Source organism: Coenobita brevimanus, chromosome 13 (genome assembly GCF_032717465.1).
Source record: "Coenobita brevimanus isolate Jiangsu-jjx chromosome 13, ASM3271746v2, whole genome shotgun sequence".
Classification (NCBI taxonomy): Eukaryota; Metazoa; Arthropoda; class Malacostraca; order Decapoda; family Coenobitidae; genus Coenobita; species Coenobita brevimanus.
The window spans coordinates 52,650,364-52,666,281 of record NC_136966.1 but is presented as its reverse complement, the minus strand read 5'-3'; positions in this window follow the sequence as shown (position 1 = coordinate 52,666,281).

Genomic DNA, 15,918 nt, shown 5'->3' with positions numbered 1-15,918 from the left:
TATTGGGCAATGATAAATATGTCATCAGGTTTAAAAGGGTTAAGATACTGCTACATCCAGTCTTTTAGATTGGGCACGTGGAGAGGAAAGAGATGACAGCTGGGTGAGAGGTGTGAACACAGAGGGTTGGATTGCTAGTGGCAAAACATAAAAGACTTGGGACGAGGTCATACAGTGTTACCTCAGGGATTAGAAACTGAATAAATGGCGTCTAGAAATCGAGCAGCGTGGAGAGCTGCCATTAGGTCACCAAAGCCGATGCATGCACGCAAGCTGGAGACTATAAACGAAACGAAACGAAACGAAAAAGTCAGGTTCACGCCCATAGCACTGAAAACTCCATCCCACATTCGTCAGTTCAAGTCCACTCAGGACAGTTTTGTTCATTATAGTCATATGAAAACCATCAAGATCTTGTTGGGGAGAGGTGATGGCCAGATGGTTAGAGATGTGATCTGCTGTCTGGAAGGACGCGACTTCGACCCCAGGCTGGGAAAGGGAACAATCTGATAGTATGAATTTCAATGAAACCGACTTTACTGAACTTCTGAAAGACCCACGGACTTATAAAGAACACTTCAGCCAGTATCATCACACAAGTCTTGAATGAGAAAGCTCTAGCATGTATTCAATACATTCAATTCGGACGGTGGGTATTACCACTAAAGTAGTAATATGTGAAGGTGTGTGGCATGTAGGAGCGTTGGATCCTATGGAACGGATTGTCAAGTCTATACCCAGAATCAGACACATAAAGAGAAAAATTAAGTCTCCTTATGACCACGTAATTATGCAGACCTGATCCTAATAACCTTGTAATGACACGCATCTGATGCTAGGTTAATGAACTGCCGTGATAACTGCTTATTAACCCTAACAAGGCCACAGCTCGTTACCACCAGGCATCGACTGACCATCGTCCAGTCTAATTGGAGTGCTACTTAGGTGATTTACACATAAACCGGACAAATTACAATTGATTGCCACACCCACTCCAACCATATCCACTACCCGAACACATCCCAGAAGGTGTTCTTTGTCTTTGTACAAACGCCTCAGAAACACTCCATATGCACACCACATGAACATCAAGCACACCCCACACACGCCCCAGACGCACATTAGACACACTATCAGTACCCTCACAGGTGCGATTCTCATAACATTTTTCGGTTGAAACTTTCCAGAATTCATCCTTCAGAAATGTACAAAGATTTAGTGAGAGTGAGTAACACAGTTAGAGTCACACACTGGATTTGGTTGCCCGTGTGCGTGTGACAAAACGTAGGAACACTTAGTACCACTCAGCCCATTTGGTGTTGATTCAAGTTCTTCAAATCATGTCTAAGTCATGTAGATCAGTTCACGTCATTAAGATCACTCCATTCGTATTGTATCGTATAGTATATAATGGCTCCAACATGCGACGGCCTTGGTGTCCTAATGGTTGCTCTCCACGCTGCTCGATCTCTGGCGATCTTCTTATTCAATCCTTTATCCCTGAGGCCACAGTCTATCACCACATTCCAGGTCTTTTTCGGTATACCTCTCGCAACCCTGCCACTTCTCACTTTCCGAACCCAATTGTCATCCTTCATCCTCACCATATGCCCAAACCATCTCAAACTGCCCCTCCTCATCACAGCATCAATAAAATCCAGTCCCATTCTTCCTCTCAAGTCTTCATTCATAAAACCTAGCTCCCTCGGGCCTCGCATTCAAGGACGCACTACGCATCCATTTAATCATTGCCCTTTTTCTACGTTTGAACTAAGAATATCCTCTCCCTTTACTGTCCAGGCCTCCCTACGATACAGCATTACACTCCTAACACATAGGATCTACAGTATACTCTCCATTTAGGTCCAATCAAGTCCGTATAGGTTCATGAATGTCTTCCCAGGTACAGGTAGGCCCATCACATTTATTACGGCTTATTCAAGTTATATTTCAGATCTGTTTAGACTAGTGAGGTTCATTTAGGTCCAGTCAGTTCCAGTTCAGTTCATAAAGGGCCATACAAGTTCTTCACATCTATTGATGCTCAGTCAAATCAGTTCAGGTCAGTTCGGATATATATATATATATATATATATATATATGCCTTAAGAGGCAGATGTAACTTTAAATATTCACAAAACACTGCACCAGTCTGGAAAGCACATGCTCACAGTTAGCAAGCAAAGAAGCAGCTTCTGCACACACCTCTTTTCCCAGGTCGAGTTTAATCTCTGTCATAGCCTCTCTCGCAGATAAACAGATACGTATATATGCTGTCTGCAAATAGGCAGATAGGTAGGTGCATGCTCCTAGCTCGAAAACGCCGAGTATATCTGGAGAAAGAATCAGCATGGAAACAAGACATACACATATAGACAGACATAGACAGATATGCACTGTAGACACAGTTAGATAAATAGATAGATAGATAATTAGATAGACAGACAGACAGATAGATAGACAGACAGATAATTATATACAGATAGAGAGACATAGATAAATACTGTATATAGGTAAATAGATAATTATACTGTGTTTAGAGAGAGAGAGAGAGAGAGAGAGAGAAAGAGAGAGAGAGAGAGAGAGAGAGAGAGAGAGAGAGAGAGAGAGAGAGAGAGATTGTGACATTATATTCACTGACATTTGGAAAGACAGTTTGAGTGATAGACAGGTAGATAAACTGACCTACTGACTGACTAATTAACTAACTGATTGTTTGGTAGACAGACAGACAGACAGACAGATAGATAGACAGATAGATAGAGATAGGTAAACTAAAACTGATTAACTGACTAACTGTTTGGTAGACAAATAGATAGACAGATAGACAGAATAAGAAACAGACAGACAGATGCTTATGTTTCAATATTCTATCTCATTAACACTATACGACAGACATATACAGGTGCATCAATGTACTTTTTAATGTGTCTGAATCTGGGTATGGACTTAAATGCCCGTTCCCTTAGGTCCATCATTATTCCTACGTGCCATAAATGACGTGCCACCACATCGGCGCTAATACCCACCTTCCATACTGAATATATTGAGGCTGTCCCGTTCTGGAATGAGGTGGCGGTATTAAGCAGGATGGTTTAATGACAGGTTGGTGGGTCTCATGGAAAATCAGTGAAGTCCGTTTTAATCACATACAAATAGTCTAATTGTTCCTTTCCCAGCAGGGGAGTAATTTCACGTCCTTTCGAAAGGCAGAGCATTTCTCTAAACGCTTGATACATAATATGCACATACATACTGTACATACATACATACATATATACTTCGAAAGACCGACAAGCAGACAGAAAGGTAACAGACAAATAGACAGACCTCTGCAATTCAAGATCCTAACTCAAAAACGTTTGGTAAAAGCGGCAAATGAAAAAAAAAGACACACACACACACACACACACACACACACACACACACACACACACACACACACACTGACACAGAGAGCAAGTCATTGAAAGGCTGAAAAGTGCACATGTATGGAATAGGCCATGTACAGTCGACAAAAGATGTATTGTCGCTCACAGAGCCCGCCAAATTGGAATGGGAACCGTATTTATAAAGCCACCTAAGCTCAACCCCATTAATCCCATGATGTGTTTTAGTGTATTCTTGTTATGGTCTGAAGGCTTTATCCAGCTTGCTCTAAACCTCTAGTAGTGAAAGAACTCTTGAAAGCTGTATCTAATCCCTCCAGCTGGAAAACTTTATCCTATGGTAGGTAAAATCGTCTGGACATAGCAAGATTGAAGCAGAAAATACGTCACCAAGTGAAGGAGTTACTTTGTGTACAAGACTGTCTACATATACAATGCCGAGGTCGCTTATCTTCGGTACTGAAAGAGAGAGAGAGAGAGAGAGAGAGAATACGAGGGAGGAGCCTCTGCGAATTTGGAAGGAGTTTCAACGGTATTATGCTCCCAGGACGTTTGCAGTGTTTACAAATGGCAGGCTACTTGTCATACCTGGGACAGTCGTTAATAATGGCTGACAGTACAAGACGAGGAACTGGCTAGAAGTCTAGCTCAGGACAGACGGATGAGAGAGAGAGAGAGAGAGAGAGAGAGAGAGAGAGAGAGAGAGCTGAAATATTGTCCTGTTTGTCGTAATTCAATAACCATCTATTACTGTACTCCACCCTGAATAATCTTTTGTGTAGGCGTTGTTTGTTTTACTTCGTGTGTGTGTGTGTGTGTGTGTGTGTGTGTGTGTGTGTGTGTGTGTGTGTGTGTGTGTGTGTGTGTGTGTGTGTGCATTAACCCTGTCATGGTAGGGACAACTCTAGTATTCTCTTCCGGGTAACGTTAGACTAGTGTGAATCCTATGAGCCCGAGTTTAATAAATGAGCAGTATTACGTTAGTCTTCTATTCCAGCTATGACATAAATCGCCTGGCATTAGCTGGAATACTGTACAGTTCTGCTATAGTCGCGGCGCGTGACTCTGAGGTTATTATCGTGCTCTGGCAACCTACCATTCAGAAGTGCGTCTGATTTCGTGTATGAGACGCATGTGAGTCGTGTATAATGTGTTCGTGTATAATAATATTCGTGTATAATATATTCGTGCATAATAATATGATTCGTGTATAATGTGACATGAAATCGGACGCACTTTTGAATGGTAGGTTGCCAGGGTACGATAATGACAACCTCAGAGTCGTGCGCCGCGACTATAGTGATAATATCCTTTCACACTTTCGTCGATCTATTGCGACACTCCTACACAGAAATAGTAGTAGTAGTAGTAGTAGTAGTAGCAGTAGTAGTAGCAGTAATAGCAGTAGTAGAACAACAACAACAACAACAATAATAATAATAATAATAATAATAATAATGAGATGATGATGATAATGATTATTATGATTATTAATAGTTTAACTGAGAAAAACAAATGTGACATACAAATAAATATGAGAAACTTTAAAGCTAAAACATGGCAAAGAAAACCAAGATGAGACAAAGACAAGACAAAGAAAAGTAAAGATAGGTAAAGAAGAAAAAAAGCAAAGGCAGCTCAAAGCAATGCAAAGAAAAGCAGAGATGGGAGTTGGTAAAGATAATGCAAAGAAAGGCAGCGATGAAAGAACACTGCAAAAATGTGACAAAAAATTAAAAAGTTACGACAGAGCCAAGAAAATGAACGATAAACTAAAGTAAAGCAACGATCAAAGAAAGGCAAAGATGATTAAAAAATAAAAAATAAAAACATTGATGAAGCAAAGCAAATATGAGGCAAAGAAAAACAACGATGAGCTAAAGAAAAGTAAACGTGTAGCAAGAAATGCAAAGAAAAATAAAGCCAAACAAGGGTAAAGATGCGGCAAGGAAATGCAAAGATGTCCCCCAATATGAAAAGATGAATCAGAGAAATGCAACGATGAGGTAAAGAAATGCAAAGACGTACCAGTGATGATCTCAGTTTGGAGAATGATAGCGGATACTTTTTTTTTTTTTTTTTCAGATGCATCAAGTTGTCGGGTGACTGTAAGAATAAGTTACGCAATGGGACCATCTAACTGAAAGGCTTAATGGAGACTGTTTTTTTTTTTTTTCTAGCTTTTTCAATACGTGTGGAGTCTTTCCTTTGCTGGGTACAATCATCCGACTGTAACAGGAATAACATGATATACACATTACCCCATAACTTGTACTAACTTTTTAATATGATTCTTGGCCTAATTTTGAGTAAGCAAAAGAAAATACTCCTTTGACAGCCGCAACTACCCCCAGCTGTATCCTCCACTCCAGTACATCCTTTCGTCTTTGTGTACACCCCCACCTACGCTCATAAAACTGTACGTTTGCACGTTGTCAGTTTTCATCCTTCAAAAATGTGAAGAAAGTCAATGAATCTGTGAGTGAGAGAACAGAGGATATACAGTGGATTCGGGCGCTCCAGTGGTTGAAAAAAAAAAAATCAATATATCAACGTTACGGAGCCACAAGTACTGACGGCACTCCGGGTGAAAGTACCGCTTTTGTTCTTCACATTTTGTTCTTCATATATAAGGGCATCAATAATTGTAGCTCCCTAACGGCTGAAAATTAAACCCATGTTGATACACCCTGTAGCACTGGAAAAAAAAAAAAAAAAAAGTTCAAGAATCATCTGAAATTATTACATAACTCCTGAGACATCCTGTACAAAACGTCTTCATACTGAAGGGTTTAAACCTATGAGTTACGTTCATACTTTAGCTGTCTTTCCTCTTTAGAGGTTTAGGCCTGTGCTAACTGTAGTACTAATTAATTCACATCCTTACTAACTTTGTGGTTACCTTGTCAAATGTTTATCAGTGCTAAAATTAGTCCGAAGGTATCATGTTGTCGACTCTAACTCCGCCAACTTCATGTATATAAATTTTATGTTAAATCTGCGCATTATATCGTTATCAATTTTTTTTATACCCATGTTCAACTTCTCTACTTTTATGTCCATGGTAACGCTCTTCCTCGCCACCAGGGGGCACGGAGAGTCAACACGAGAAAATACGTGAAGGCTCGAGATCCAGCTGAAGCAGGTATGAAAATGGATGAAGACTTACCCCACCATCCTCCTCTCATTCCCGGACACGCCCGCCTTCTCCCGCCGACACCAGAATAGCAATGGCGTGGGTGTCTTCCGTGGCAGAAGGAGAGGAAGACCGAGAGCCATATTCCCGTCGGCTAAGGAGGCTCTGTAGCAATTCTTCCTTACCAGTTTATTTCTGTTTCAGTTATGTATAAGTGTCGATATTTGAAAGACGTGAATATACATTATCATAACTCAACATATACCTGTAGTATTATTCAAAACCACTAAGAATGGAGTGCCAGAAAGCCTGCTAAGCTGATGAGAGTACGAGAGGAAAGGTGCACTATAAAATGGTGGGAATAGCACAGAAGTGGGTATCATGGACGGCAGAAAGAGGAGAGGAAGACCGAGAGCGAGGTGGGTCGGTGATTGAGGGAGTACTGTACGTGAAGGATAAAGAAAACCGAAGGTCGTATGACAGGTGGCAAACAAAGCTTCCTGGCACCTCTTCCTTAGCGATATTCTTTGTACTTTACACCTTAACATTCCCTTGTGTGTTATCTATACCACTATAATATCGATATGGTTTGCATCATCATACAAGACGATACTGAGGTGTAAGATACAAAAAGGAGATTAAGGACAAAAAAATCGTTGAGGAAAAGGAATATTCAGCAACGCTGCTCAGAACACATTATATGCATATCGACTACACGACGGTCTTTAAGTATATATATATATCTATCTATCTATCTATATACCTAGGCTGCTTCCCCCAAGGAAAGGGAGGTAGCCGAGACAGGACGACTCACTCTCCATTTACTCATCCATTCAAACACATTCATTCGCATCTTAGCCCCAAAGGGGGGAACGGACAGATCCTCACCGCATCACACCGCACAAGGGTCAACTGCGCAATGCAAGCAGTGACATCCACAGCAGGGCCCGACAGCAGAACTGGTTTACCCCTGCCACATCATAACAGACCCATCCCCTTACCCGCACCTGACCTGACTAGCTGATCAGACCAAATGCGGGAGAATATCCCCTCAGGGCTGCGTCATCACTTATTCATTCACAATTTCTCTCCATTTATTTCTGTCACGCACAGTCACTCTTCCTTGCTCAACAGACATCCCTCTCGCATCCAGCGCTCTCTTCACACTGTCCATCCATCCTATTCGTGGTCTTCCTCTCAGTCTTACACCTCTCACATCAGATCTAGTTATCTTTTTCACCAATCGCTCATTATCCATTCTCTCCATATGCCCAAACCATTGCAACACCCTCTGCTCAACTCTACCAGCCATCTCCCGAACAACTCCAGTTCTCCTTCGCACTTCATCATTTCGCACTCGATCCATACGCGTCACTCCACACATACTCCTCAGACATCTCATCTCCATTACATTCAAACTTTTCCTCTCTGCTACACCCATATTCCATGTTTCAGCCCCATATAACGCAGTCGGTACCACAACACCCTCATACAGCCTTCTCTTTACATCCATTCTAAGCGAACGACATTTAAACACTTTTTTCATTCCTCCCAGCACCTTTCCTACTTCATTAATTCTAAACTTCACTTCTGCATCTATTCTTCCATCCACAGCAACATGTGACCCTAGATATTTAAAACAATCTACCTCCTCAAGCAACTCACCATTCAAAACTATATTCATCCCCCTACCATCTATCAACCTCGTACACTTCATCACTTTACTCTTATTCTCATTTACTTTCAATTTCCTCCTTTCACACACCCTTCCAAACTCCTCTACCAACTGTCTCTAATTTCTCCTCTGAATCAGTCACCAATGCAGTATCATCTGCAAACAGCAGTTGCTTCAGATTCCACTCTCCTCCATCAACATTTACCAGACTCAGACCACCTAAAACTCTTGCATTCACCTCCCCACAACACCATCCATGTAAATATTAAACAACCAAGGCGACATCACACATCCCTGTCGCAGCCCCACTCTCACGGAAACCAATCACTCACAGCATTTCCCACTCTTACACACGCTCTACTATTTACATAAAAACTTTTCAACCCTTTTAGTAACCTACCATCAAGTCCATACAATCTTAAAACAGTCCACAAAGCCTCCCTATCAATTCTATCATACGCTTTCTCTAAATCCATAAATGCCCAAAACACATCCTTGCCTTTCGCTAAATACTTTTCACACACTTGTCTCACAGCAAACACCTGATCAACGCATTCCCTCCCTCTCCTAAAGCCACACTGCTCATCACTAATCACTCCCTCTGTACCCTCTCTAACTCTCATAATTAACACTCTACCATACACTTTACCTACAACACTCAACAGACTTATACCCCTAAAGCTAGTACATTCATACTTATCACCCTTGCCTTTATACAACGGGACCACACAAGCACTTGCCCAGTCAATTGGCACCATACCTTTCTCAAAGCACACATTCAATAATCTTACTAACCAGTCAACAATAGTCACTCCACCACCCTTCAGGCATTCCACAGCACACCCATCCATACCTGCAGCTTTTCCTGTTTTCATCTCCTTTACTGCCTTCTCCACTTCCTCCTTCGTGATCAAGGAATCATTCAACTCTCCCAACACATTTATTCCTTGCACCCTTCTATCTGCCACAATCTCAGCCACGTTTTCCTCCTCTACATTTAACAATCTTTCAAAATACTCTGCCCATCTCTTCCTTACTGCATCCATCTCAATTAACATCCTTCCATCCTCTGCTTTTACTCGTTCTTCCTTCCCAGACTCTCCCTTTCGCACCCTTTTCACCTCCTTCCAAAACATTTTCTTATTCTGTTGAAAATTCTCTGTCAGCCGCCTACCCCACCTCTCATCTGCTGCCACTTTAGCATCACGCACAGCCCTTCTCGCTCTATTCCTCTTTTCCTTATACCTTTCATATGACATCTCATCCTTCCTCTGCAGCCACACTTCATATGCACGTCTCTTCTCAGCCACAGCCATACTTACTTCCTCGCACCACCATTCACTTCCTTTTCTTACACCACCACCCACACGTCTCACACCACACACCTCTTCTGCATGCTTCACCACAGCACTCTTAAACAACTGCCATTCCTCCTCCACACTGCCATTTTCCTGATCTTTCACTGCGTTCCACTCATCTTTCAATTTCTCCTGATACTCTATCTTTTTCTCTCTTTTATCCAACTCACTCACTTTCAAAACCTCCCTGCCACACCTAACCCTCCTAGCTCTCACCCATCTCTTACCTACTCTTAACTTTCCCTCCACCAGGTAGTGGTCAGACATACCTCCACCCTCCCTCTCAGAACTCTCACATCCAACAATCTTCCTATTACATTCCTAGACACAACCACATAGTCCATCAAGGCTCTATCAACAACCCTTCCACCCTCCTGTCTCACCCATGTATACTTATAAATATCTTTCTTCTCAAACAGCGTATTCCCAATCACCATCTCTCGCTCAACACACATCGCTATCATTCGTTCCCCATTTTCATTTCTTCCAGGCACACCATGCATACCAACTACGCCTTCAACTGCTACATTTCCCACTCTAGCATTCAGATCTCCCATCATTACCACATTCACATTCGCTCCAAAACTCTGCAGACACTCATCAACATCATTCCAGAAAGACTCCCTCTCTGTTCATCCCTTTCACTACCAGGCCCATATGCACTCACAAACACCCACAACTCACGTTCAAATTTCTGCTTTCACCCACATCAGTCTCGATGACACCTCCTTCCATTCAATCACACACTGCTGCACTTCCGGACTCACTAACAAGGCCACACCTTCTCTTGCCCTTCCTCTATCAACACCTGACAATCTTCCATTCACACTTCCAAACATATATTCCCCCTTCCCTTTCATCTTCGTTTCACTCAAAGCTAACACATCCAACTTTCTTCTCACAAACATTCTCCCAATCTCCTCCCTTTTAGCCTCAATTGTACTACATCCACGCACATTCATAGACCCAATCTTCAGGGTACGGGGATAACTCCATCCCCCGTCCCTTTCTCTGGCCTGTCTCTTTTTAGGAACTAAAAAAACAGAGGAGGGGGTCCCTAGTCCCCTCACCCCGCCCCTTTTAGTCGCCTTTTACGACACGCAGGGAATACGGTGGCAGTATTCTTCCTAACACAACCCGGCCGCAGAGTAGTAGCACCACCCCATAGTGCGGCCAGGTTGTGTCCCCCCCGCCTAATCTCTTCCTCGACTATGGCCCACAATGGTCGATGTTACGTCTAGGTCCCCAGTTGTACTGCTAAGTGAACAGGAGCAATGGAGAAACAATTTATTGTCCAGGAATCTGACCGGACGTGAAGGAGAGTGCTGACTGAAATGGCGGGAGGGAGGCAAGTTTCCAAAGTGTAAGTCATTTTAGCTATATTTCTTTTGTTTTATTTAACCCCTTCGCACCTTTGACGCTTTTTTTTTTTTTTTTTTTTTGCTACAACCAGGCCCTGCTATTCGACTTACGGCTGACCTCTAGTACTGAAGGGGTTAATAAGGGTATATCTAACTCCTCCATTTCGAAAATCCGTCCACTGATAGCAATAACATTATAAAAAATATCACCGGTGTAAAGTGAATGTCACTAGCCTAATATAGTCCAACTTAACCCGAAGCGAATCTATGTGATCCGCATCATTCCGATGACGGTACTGATAAATAGCCTACATAAGCCTGAGAAAGGCAGTTGCAGGAGGAGTGCATGAAGGACTATTAGTACCCACATAAATATATCGATTTTAGACTGGGGCAGCATGAAAAATCAAGAGTTACAGCAATGGAAACGAGGGTCTTGAGAAACGTGCGTGGAGTGCTGTGAGTGGAAGGAATAAAAAGGCATATGTGCACTTTCTTCCTGAGCTTTCAGAGAGAGCATGAAATACCCAATCCTGCGATATGTACTCCTATTTCTTTGTGATCTATGTGCTCACTTTCCACTATTTCTGATCATTTTTATTTTAGGGAGGGGGCCGACCCCCCAAGAATCACTGGGGAATCATGATCCCCAAATATCACATTAGAGACGATAGTTCATTGTACAACATGTACCAAGATCTCAAAGCCATATCTGCCCTCCTTTCATTATCTCATTATATCTTAAAAGTTGGTGAAAAGGGGAGGGACTGACCCCCTAAAAATCATGATTGGAAAACTGTACATAGTACAAGACCGGAGTAACTAGACGAGCTCACCTGGGAAGTTTCATTCAAGTTTTTTCCTTATTTCTGATCGTTTTTATAACAGGGCTGACCCCCCTAGGAATCATTGGGAGCTCACGCTTCCCAAATATCTCATGACGGACGGGAGTCCATTGAACAACATGCACTGAGACACCAAAGCCATACCAGCCCTCCTTTCACTATTTCTGGAAATTTTTTATTTGGTGAAGGGGCTGACCCCAACAAAAATCATGGTTGGAAACTTGTATATAGTGGAAGACCTTTGGAGATAGCCCTCCTTGCACTATTTCTGGGATTTTTTTTTTTTTTATGAGGGGGCTGACCTCCCTAAAAATTATGATTGGATATTTGTATATAATGTAAGACCTTCGGAGTAAGCCCTCCTCTCACTGTTTAGGGGAATTTTTTATTTGGTGAAGAGGCCGACCCCCCTAAAATTCATGGTTGGATATTTGTACATAGTGGGAGACCTTCGGAGTAGCCAGACAGACTCGCCTAGGAAGCTTAAAATCTTTCTCCTATCTCTGATCGTTTTTATTTTGGAGAGGGGGCTGACCCCCAAGATTTATGGGGGGTCAAGCTCCCCAAACACCATACTACGAAGGAGTACAAAAGAAAACAAACAGCAACGGACTTATCTTTCCTTTCGACGCTGTTTATTCTCTCCGACAAGGAGAATATGTTTTCGCTCCTGTTTGTTTGCCTGTCTGTCAGCATGATTACTCAAATACTTAAAAGAGAGATTTGGATAAAATTTGGTGGGTAGATATCCCGTATCCCAGGGAACAATCGATTAACTTTAGGGTTCGAATTGGGTTGTATTACAGACTCTGGATCTGGAAAACACTTTTTGCGAAACCCTAATCAATGATGAGAAACTATAACCCATTAAAAAGAATGGTTTGGAAATTATGTTGCCCTTGTCAGACAGATGCGCTCCGCTGAGTGCCCCTCTAGTTACAGGATAGGTTATAACTAACGTACCTATTCTATCTGCCAAAGCCATGGATTGGAAAACACTAAACCCTCGAACCGAAGCCGGCAGGAAATGGCAAGAAGGAATTTCATGCTGCATAGAAAAGCCGTCATGGAAATTTCGTGGGAAAGGATGAAAGGAAATTATATTCTATACTATTTAACCTGCAAGTGAAACGCTTAGTCAAATTAAGGAATAGGTTGTTGTGTGGTTACTGCTACGTCCTCCATGTTTTGAACTGTAAGACATCTTAATTCAAAAATGTATTATTCAGTAATGATCATGTTTAGCTGGGGATTAGAAGACAAATACAAATCCACGCGTTTTTTTATTGTTAGTACTTTACTGTGAGTACATATGTTTGCCAACAATTTCATATTCACTGTCCCAAGTATAATGCAACCGATCTACTGTGAGGTACTTTTCGACAGCCCTATTATCATCTTGTTTGAGAGAGAGAGAGAAAAATATATATATATATATATATATATATATATATATATATATATATATATATATATATATATATATATATATATATATATATATATATATATATATATAGTTATTATATATATATATATATATATATATATATATATATATATATATATATATATATATATATATATAACTGAATGAAATCCCCTCGTAATCTGCGATTAGTTAAGGTAAACAGATTCATCTCTTCTCATGCTTCCTCATACGGTTTGTTTGTCAGTCCAGGTATCCGTTTTGTCACTCATCGCTGTACTCTCTCAAGTTCCTCCAAATCTTTTTTACAGTAAGCTGACCAGAACGGGACGCAATATTGTAAATGTAGGCGCACTAATTAATTATACAGGGTGAGGACAATGTTTTCCGTTTTATATTCGAATGGTGTGCCTATGAATCCAATTAATTTATTGGCTTTTTAACAGCCTCTGTACACTGTTGACTTGGTTTCAGCTCGCTTCTTATTATACATACTCTTAACTCCTAAACCTTTTTTATGGTTAACACTATTAAGTTGAACGTTATTCATGCAGTAACTGGCCCTTATGTTTTTGTTGCCAGTGTTCAGCACTTTACATTAACAGGTACCGACATCCAACCACGTTTGAGCCCATTAAACAGCTGGTTAAGATTTTTTAACTGACTGCCACTGCCATGCTGTGTCTGCGCTGTTACCTATTTTAGTATCATCGGCATATTTTGAAATCTTGTAAAATAATCCTTCAAATGATGATGATGGTAATGACTGATGACTGTTTAAGATGATGATGATGATGATGATGATGATGATGATGATGATGATGAGGAGGAGGAGGAGGAGGAGAAGGAGGAGGACTGATAATTATGATGCTGATGATGATGATAATTGATGATGATTGATGACCGATGATAATGTTCTGATGATAAGTGATGATAAAGATAACTGACGATGACTTATAACTGATGATGACTGATAACGGATGATTAATGACCGAAGACTGCTTATGAGTGATGACTGACGATGACTGATGTCTGATGATGCATAATGATGACAGAAGGTGACAGATGGCTCCTGATGACTGATGATGATGATAACCGTTGATGATAAGCAGGCTAATGATGACAAATGCTGCTGCTAATGCTGCTGCTGATGATGATGATGATGATGACTGATGATGATGACATGATGGCTGAAGACGGTTGTTGATGATGATGATGATGATTATTATTATTATTTGTGATGATGACTGAAAACTGATGATGCTGATGATGTATGATGACTGAAATGGTGATGATGATGATGATGATGATGATGTCTAATGACTGAAGATGATGATGATGACTGAAAACTGGTGATGGCTGATGATGATGATGATGATGATGATGATGATGATGTCCGATGGTGTCAGAAGACGGTTGATGACTGATGATGAAGAATAATGATGATGATGACTGAAGACCATCATGATGATGACATATGATGATGACTGATGATGATAATGACTGATGATGCTTGGTGGTGATGACGATGATGACTGATGACGACTGATAACTGATAATTTATGACAGTGGTGGCTGATGATGACTGATAATGACTGATGATTGATGGTGACCTGTGCTAATGATGATGGTGACGAAAATAGGATCTGTGTCAGTAGGTTAAAGTAACGACATCTCTGATTTGCTGGAAATCGAGAAAAGTGCACATGTCACTGGCTGAATTTCTAATCAGCTGACTTAACCCGACAGCGGCAGTTTTACATTATAATTTCTTTGATCTTGGAAATCAACCCCTTTCCAGACCAATCTAGTCAGGTTTAATCTTTCAACATTACCCTGCATATGACGGGAGACTATGGCAGCTGTGGTTGCAGTAGTGGTGGCTGTGCTAACGATGGTAACCCAGTAGCCTACTACCATTTTTACCTGACAATACAAAATCACTCCCACTACTTGCTTACTATGTCGCTGTTATATGAAATTTGATGAGCCTTAGTTATTAGATTTAATTATTATTAAACATCACCAGCAATATAACGCGGCCATGGCAATAAACAAAATGACGTGTTTATAGGCGTGAACACCATTACATGATCATAAGGTCATATGGTCACAAACTGTGTTGCATTCACTAACATTAAGAAGAAATAGCACTTATTTGCAATCCCTTTTTGCTCTAGCGTATTTCCTTATTGTTATGAAAAAAACACCAAGCTGCATCATAAACAATTTACAGTTGTTCTTGTCACTGTTTAGACCTAGCTCATATAATTAAACATGCCTCACTTGAAGAAAAAAGTATGTGTGTGAGAAGATGGACTTTGTCATGTGGATACGTGGCGGACGACTGGTAAGAAGGAATAAACTTATGCGGAAACTACACAGCTACACCAAATAGAAAGGGACTAGAGAGACGGCCAAGCGACAGAAAGGAAAAATCAACTCATTCCGATAGTACAAATCAAAATGACCTTCCAAGGTTGAGGCTAAGATACGATATAAAGAATAAACAGCAATCGAAAGTTCGTCTACACACACCCACACCCACCCACACACACTTGTGCTGGCCATTCGCTTTTCATATGGGTCTTCATCCCCTTCCTTGTAACATATCCACGCCCCTTTAGTGTGGCGCACCTCCCAGGAAGAGAACTACTCAAATGCGCGCTATAGTAGTAGTAGTAGTAGTAGCAGCAGTAGTAGGAGCGGCAGGATGGCCACACGT